Genomic DNA, 8,340 nt, shown 5'->3' with positions numbered 1-8,340 from the left:
CCAGCCTCCAGCTGCAGTCCTTTTATTTATTTACCTCATTCCTCTGAGCACTTAATCTAAGCCAGGGTCGCTACATTCCCTGTAAGGCCCTGCTCATATCCCCAACATCCCTGAGAAAGGGAGTTTTCTATTCTTTCCATTGTACAGATAAGGAAACTGAGACCCCCCCCCCCAAATTTCCAAGCTGTGATATATTAGTCTCCTAGCGAGGGAAGGGTAAGCCACTGTGCCACCAAGGGGGAGAAAGGAAGGAAGAGGGGACATGAGCAAGGTGACCACTCATCCTAGTTTGCCAGGACTGTCCCACACCCCAGCATTGAAGGTCCCACATCCCAGGAAACCCTTTAGAGCTGGGTAGGCCTGGAGGGTCATTCACCTTCGGTTCAGTGGGGAAAAGGAAAGGGAATCGTCCTGCAGTGTTAGGAGCTAGGCATGCTCTCAGGTTGGGCTCCTATCCCGCAGGGGGGCTACAGGGTCGCAGGCTCCATCCAGTCCTGGAGTTGTCCAGGTGTTGTCCAAACCCAGTCCTGAGTGCACAGTAGATCCCATGTAAATATTTGTCCAGTGACCGAAGCCCGAGTTCTATATGGAAAAGGGGCAGAGTGAGGATAAATACTCTTTCTTGACCAGTTAAACAGCAGACCTCTAGGATATACACAGGTGACTTTCTGTTCACAATCCCCTCTGAAGCCTCAGAGATGAAAGCTTTTTTTTTTTTTTTAAAGATTTTATTTATTTATTTGACAGAGAGAGGGAACACAAGTGGGGGAGTGGGAGAGGGAGAAGCAGGCTTCCCGCCGAGCAGAGAGCCCGACGTGGGGCTCGATCCCAGGACCCTGGGACCATGACCTGAGCCGAAGGCAGACGCTTAACGACTGAGCCACCCAGGTGCCCGAGATGAAAGCTTTCTGTTTTAATTAGAAAAACCAATACCTGTTCTAATCTCCCTGAAGCCCTAACGCTGCAGGGACCACCAATGCCTGAGGCAGCTTTGATGTCATACATTTGCATCTGGGGACACAACTCCAGTCCTCTCCCACATCTGGAAACCGTGGGGATAACGAGCAGATGCTTTCCTGATAACCAGAAGATGTGCAGGCGCCGATAACATGAGAACAGTTTCCAGTCCATACATTAATTAGCAAGCTGGGGAGCCCAGATGAAGAAGGCTTTCTGCTTCCTTCCCTGGAGTCTAAAATATCGGATCTGGAGCTTCCTTCCCATCTTCCCTCTCCGCCCCAAGCAGCAGGATTTGAGGGGAAGCATTGAAATGCCTGGGAATTTGTGTGCGTGGAACTGGTTCCTAAGCAGCCATTTGGCCTGCGTTCCACAGAAATTCCCGCGCACCAACACACAGTCAGGTCGCAGTTTTTTGCTGGCTGATTTTCGGTCTCTCCCCACCCACCCTTGGCTTATAGGGTCTTCATACTGACCTTCTCGTGCGGCATTACTGTGGGCAGAGGGGGAGAGGAGTTAGGGAGCGCGTCATGCCAGGCCCTCTGGTAGTGGCCTTTTTTGTGTCACATTAGTCGTCAAGCAATCCCACGAAGGAGGCATCCTTGCTATCTGTCTTGTACCAAAGGGAAAATGAAGTCTTAGGCACGTTAAGCTGCTCTAGCTGTCGGGGGTGGGGTGGGTGGGGAGTGGATTTAAAGCCTTTTGTCTCACGGCAGAGCCCAAGTTTTTCGGCAATGAATGGCCATCAGAGTTCAGCAAATTCAAATCTTCCCTCCTTGAATGATGTCCTCGTCGGCTCAGGCTGCTACCAGCAAGTGCCACAGGCTGGGTGGCTCATCCTACACTTACGTCTCCCAGTTCCGGAGGCTGGGAAGTCCAAGATCAGGGGCCGGCACATTCAGTGTGTGGAAAGGGCCCTCTTCCTAGTTTGCAGCCGGCTGGTGGCTTCTCCTTAATGGGGAGGAAGAGAGGCCTGTGTCTTTTTCTCTTTGTGCCAGGGCATGAATTACGTCATGAGGGCCCTACCCTCCTGACCTCATCTAACCCTAATTACCTCTCACAGGTCCCACCTGCAAATACTGCCAATACCCCCAGCCCACTGGGGGTCAGGGCTTCAACATACGAATTTTGAGGGAACACAGTCAGTCTGTGCAGTGTTTAAGCAAAGCCCTTATTCCAGTAGGGACTTTTCGTCGACAGGTGTTGGCTGACAATAGAGATCTAGGGGCTGACAGCCTCCCAACTCTCGGATTTTACTTTGCCTGCTCTGCAGTTCATTAGCCTTCTCTTTTCTCCCTATCCCCCACTCTTTAAAAGTCTGCCCTACTGATCTTCTTTCTTTGAGAAATGGTAAAAATGGGATAGTTACTTTTTTCAAGCAGATTGAAGAGTCCTTTCAAGAAGTCAGAGAGAAGGCCCAAGAGATTATCTCAAAATTTATTCCAGCCAGAAGATCCTATGTTCTTTGTAAAAATATAATACTCCGAATTTGAGACTTGGAGTTAAATGAGTGTGTTCCGCTGGTTGATGGCGTGTTTACTGAATATCAGTGGCTGTTGCTAACCATGCTTTGAAACAAGAGACATGTGTTTTTAATAGAATTGCAAGTTTTATGCCTTGTTAAAAATACCAACAGGGATATTGGCTGGAGGAATGAGCACTAGCAATGAATTCTCTTCTCAGTCTGCTGGGGCAGGGGAGAGGGACTGAGAGTTGATGGCCCATGCCCTCCATTGGGCTTATTTCAGATGACTGGCCCTCCCTGTTCTCTTTTGGAAATGACCACTGGCCACCAGCTGGTCTTCTCAGCGTCACACTCTTCCCTGCCCGCCCCCCCCACCCCTGTCCCATACATGGGCTAGCAAAGGGCTTCATTCTTTCTGAATGGAAGGACAAAGTACTCATGTTTATTTCTGGAGAAGCTTTTGTCTTATTTGTGAAAAGCATCCATTGGGTTTTGTGGAAAGCCTTAATTATACGGTATTTTAAAAGAAATGCAACCTTATTACTTAAAGCTATACTTTCTGAATGCTAGGATCAGGGGCCAGGCCCTGACCCCTCGCCTGGGATAAGTGGCAGTCCTCACATTCCCCAGTGCAGCACCCGCCCCTGAAGGGATGCTTTGAAATCCTTCTTTAACTTTAGATATCAACACCGCATGTGTTCTTTTTTCTAATTGTAAAATAATAGCTCTATAAAAATGACAAACTTTCATCAATAATTTCACCACCCACAGATACTTTACATTTCTTTTTTTTAATTAAAGATTTTTATTTATTTATTTGACAGAGAGAGAGACAGCGAGAGAGGGAACACAAGCAAGGGGAGTGTAAGAGGGAGAAGCAGGCTTCCCACTGAGCAGGGAGCCCTATGCGGGGCTCGATCCCAGAACCCTGGGATCATGACCTGAGCCGAAGGCAGACGCTTAACAACTGAGCCACCCAGGCGCCTGATACTTTTCATTTCTAAGACATTTCTGTTCAATCTTTTTCTGTGTGTTTGTAGATATGTAAATGAATTATTTACAAAATTGAGTGCATACTCTGCTGTTTTGAATACTGCCCCCCACCCGCCATCTAATAGCACATTGTGTACTTCTTCCTGTTTCATTAAAGCGCCTTCAAATGTTTTTTAATGAATGCATAATACTCTGTCCAATGGATGCACTACAAAGGATTTAACCAGTGCTCTTTTCTCAAATATTTTGACTGCAGATTTTTCCTATTATAGAAAACACTAATATTCTTGTCCTTTACTCTTAATTATATGAAATGTTTCTTTTGTTTGAAGTATCATTGCTTTTTTCCCATGTTAAATGATGGATGTGTTCTAGCAATGTAAATCAAATTATCTTTTAAATGCAGAAGAATTGCCTTCACCCCAATTAAGGAACCATGTATTGTTTTGCAAAGAGGGCTAGATTTGAAAAGTAAAATACTGAGAGTAGGAATGAGAATGTTCACACACTACTTCATCTCTTATGTGAAACTAGATTGTATTGTAGGGGTTAAGAATATACATTTAAGATTTTACAATCTATTCCAATGGAAGCCTGATTTCTACACAGGGACGAATTAGAGAGTATAACACTGTGTCAAACTATACAGTGGGTGAATATGTACTAAGGGGAGACAGTAAAGGAGAAAATCCTTGCATTTTCTGGTACCATTAAAGACTTCTAGAGAGAAGGGATTTGAGGTTGGTCTTCAAGATTATCTGGGATTTTCAAAGATAGAAAAGTGCCTTGTATTGAGCCTCACAATCATGCTTACAATGTTCTTCGGATACTATACATAGCATCAAATTTATTCCTTACAATGTTACAGTGAACCGACTTGGGGACACATGGGTAGCTCAGTCGGTTGAGCGTCTGCCTTCAGCTCAATGGCCCTACTTGTTTATTTTTTTTTTAAGATTTTTATTTATTTATTTGAGAGCATGCACATGCACGGGTGAGTGGCGGGGAGGGGCAGAGGGAGAGACTTTTTTTTTTTTTTAAGATTTTATCTATTTATTTGACAGAGAGATAGAGAGAGAGAACAAGTACGCAGAGAAGCAGGCAGAGGGAGAGGGAGAAGCAGGCTTCCCGCTGAGCAGGGAGCCCGATGCGGGGCTCGATCCCAGGACCCTGGGATCATGACCCGAGCCGAAGGCAGCCGCTTAACCGACTGAGCCACCCAGGCGCCCCAGAGGGAGAGACTCTTGAAGCAGACTCCCTGCTGTTCAGGACTCATGAGATCGTGATCCCAGCTGAAACCAAGAGTAGGACACTTAACTGACTGAACCAACCGGGGGCTCCCCTACTTGTTTATTGTTAAAAGCAATTGGACCCTTGCAAAAAACATACCATTACGATAAGATTATAGATTTATATAGTGTAATAAGATTGGAAATATCTGCAACTACAATATGATTGAAATAGACAAAGGACAATAAATATTTCAAAAACAGATGAAATCAGGGCAAAGGGAGAATATGGGCAGAAGGAATGTAAGCTCTATGAAGGAAGGATTCTTTGCCTGTTTCATTCACAACTGGATTGATGACTGCATATATTCGGTGTTCAATAAATATTTGTTGAATGAATGAATAAATGAATGAAAGAGTTGACTAAGATCTTTGCTATATGGTCCTCACTAGTCGGATGCAGTTTTGACTCTGAGCTTTTTGAAGACAAAGCACACAGGTTAACCTGTTCAGAAATAACCTCAATTTATAAATAAATAACAGGTTTTGAAGGCAGTGAGTAGGATTTAGCCAGATTATGTCTGGAAAAAGTGGGGGACCTATTTCAAGGAGTAGGACTGCCATGGGCGGCAGTTTGAAGGTGTGGCTGGTGAGTTGGAGGAGCAGAGAAGCATATTGGCAGGTAGACGTGGGGTGAGTGAAGAGGAGCCTCCTAACTTGGGCAAAGGGCATGGTAGGAAGCTATAAGAGAGAGCGTGGGCAGAAGGCAGATTTATTTAAAAGCAAGATAATCCTGGGGTGCGTGGCTGGCTCAGTCGGTGGAGCATGCAGCTCTTGATCTCAGGGTTGTGAGTTCGAGCCCCATGTTGGATGTAGAGATTACTTCAAAATGAAATATTAAAAATAAATTAAAAAATAAAAGCAAAATAATCCCATCATTTCCATCTGGAAGGAAATGTTAGTCTTCTGTTAGGGACTGAACTGTGTCTCCCCCTCCACTCCCCCTCCCCCAGTTCATATGTTGAAGCCTTTCATCCCCTGGTGTGACTGCATTTGGAGATAGGGTCTTTAAGGAGGTAATCAAGATTAAATGGGGGTAATAAGGACTAGTGTCCTTATAAGAAGAGGAAGAGATACCAGAGAGCTCTCTCTCTCCCTGAGAGTGAGCAGAGAAAAAGCCATGTGAGGATATGGTAAGAAGGCAGGTGTCTACATGTCAGGTGCCTTCCTTGATCTTGGACTTCGAGCCTCCAGAACTGTAAGAAAACAAATCTCTGTTGTTTCAGCCACCCAGTCTCATATTTTGTTATGGCAACCCTAGCAGACTAATACACTGTCCGTAGAGAGGTGAACGTGGAAAAGGTAAACACCAACCTAGAAAAGGTGAACACTGCAAAAGTGAACTTTAGGTCCCGGAAGCCTACAACATCACAGGGTTTTCAACTCGTTCAAGGATAAAACAATACCAGGCTGCGGGTGATGGGAAGGGCACATTCATAGTTTGAGCTGGCTAAGTTCATTCTCTTCAATTTTGGTCTGGCATTTTTCACTATATCGTTTGCAACCTATTTATCTAAGTCCCTTGGGTCCCCACAGCCCCTCCCTGCCCCTCTCCAAGCACAGATAGAACTCATCCACAATTATAAATGAAAATTGTCCACCATGGGTAGCTGGTAGGGGGACAGAAGCAATCACAGCATACCCCTTACTTACGGCATTTGGTCCCAACCATAAATGGCCCGTGGGAAACTGGGAAGGGGCCACGTGGCTGGAGCCTGGACATGTGTTTATCTTTGGCTGTTCTGGGCTTGGATTTTGTTTGTTCTTTCTCAAATAACTTCTGTGGCCCCCAAATCTATTTTTAAGACAAAAGTGATGTTTCTGTATTGTCAGAAAAGGCAATGCTATCTCTGAAAATCATTATTTGTAAAGTTGGGCTGCCATGGACAGGGTGTGCACTGATCAACTCAGAGAAGCAAAAGTCAAACCCCCGGAATCGTGCAACATGGTGGGCTTAAGTCTGGGCTTGCATCTTGGCTTCAGGTCAAGGTCATTTGGGGTTGCCCACAGCTCAGGCCTAACCTCATGCTTCTTTGATAAGACATTAAGAGAAGACTTCAGCTTGGATCCTCTCCTTCCAACCTTTGTTTTTTAAACTTGGGCCTGATGGCCTTGGTAATTTTCACCAAAATTATTTTTATATGATTATGATAATAAATTATAGGGATTTCATGATGTTTTCCAAGAAGCCATAGGAATAACTGTACTAATTCAATTCCGTATTCTAAGATTATGGGCTTTTAGGCAGTCATAAGACTTAGAAAAACTTAGTTAACTCTTTTGCTTCCCCCCAGTTTTTTCTTTTTTTATTTAAGATATAATTGACGTATAGCATTGTATAAGTTTAAGGTGTACAGCGTAATGATTTGACTTACATGTATCATGAAATGATTACTGCAATAAGTTTAGGTCATATCCATCATCTCATATTAGATTAAAAGAGAAAGAAAAATTTAAAAAGTATTTTTTCCTTGCGATGAAGACTCTTAGGATTTACTCTCTTCACAACTTCCATGTACTATACCAACTCTTTTGTTGTTTACTCTTTGGAAAGTATTTAGTGATTTTAAAGAAAGTATTTAGCTACTAGAAAGATGTCTTTCAATGGAAAACCATTTCTTAGCTTGCACTTGTTCTTCCCCTCCCCCCAGATGTTTTTGTTGTCCCTCTTAAGGAAGCCAGTGTACAAAATACACTCCTGAGCTTTCTACAGGATTCTCACTATAGAGTCTGTGTTTGGAAAATCAATCAATCAATAAGATACACAAGCCCAGAATGTAAATATGACAGGACAGAAATTATTAATAGACTGTGTTTCCAACCTTTCTCTCATTTGCCCTCCCGACCCAGGAGGATTTCAGCCCAGGCGGTTTCTGCCCCTGGCCCGCCCTCTGAGGAGGAGCCTGCCTCGACTGAATAGTTCTTTGAGGTCTATGTAAGGGTTAAGGTCAGGCTAGTTAGTCATCAACAGGTTTTTCTCTTCAGGAGATATAAGTCTGGAGCAAGGCTGCACAGCTTGCATGAGTGGGAAACACGTTTAGAAAAAGCACCGCCCTCCATGCCTCTGTGGCCTCTCTTTCCACTGAGCTCCTCCAGTATCTTCTCCAAAGCCATAAACTCACATCAAAATATTCCCTAAAAACTAGCTGAAGATGAGCCACTTTGGGAGAGTGTAGTGTACACAAGGAAACAGCTGCTCTCCTTGAGTTCAGTTTCTATCTGGGGAAGGAGACTTGGGGCAGATCTTGAAGAGGGAAGTACAGTAGGTTTGGTTGGTGAAGGATATGGTTTAAAGATAGAAGGGAGATTTTAGGAAACATAGCTATGGTCTACGAAATTCTTCCATGATGTTTAAAAAAATGCATGTAAAGAACATGAACCACATTTCTCAATATATACAAATATCAAATCATTGTGTTGAAAACTAATACAATGTTATATATCAATTAAATCTCAATTTAAAAAAAAGAACACAAACTATTTGAACTTCCCTTTGGAAGCTGGACTGTATTTCTATGATCTCTGTACCACTCTGAGATTGTTATATAGGTTATGGTTTTATATGTTTAATATGAATTACATTAATGAACCGTATGGAGATAAGTTTATAAATCAATGCAGTATGGTGGCTCAGGA

Source organism: Mirounga angustirostris, unplaced genomic scaffold (genome assembly GCF_029215605.1).
Source record: "Mirounga angustirostris isolate CCGP_5_RB_7025 unplaced genomic scaffold, mMirAng1.0.hap1 SCAF_7, whole genome shotgun sequence".
Lineage (NCBI taxonomy): Eukaryota > Metazoa > Chordata > Mammalia > Carnivora > Phocidae > Mirounga > Mirounga angustirostris.
This window is presented reverse-complemented; position numbering follows the sequence as displayed.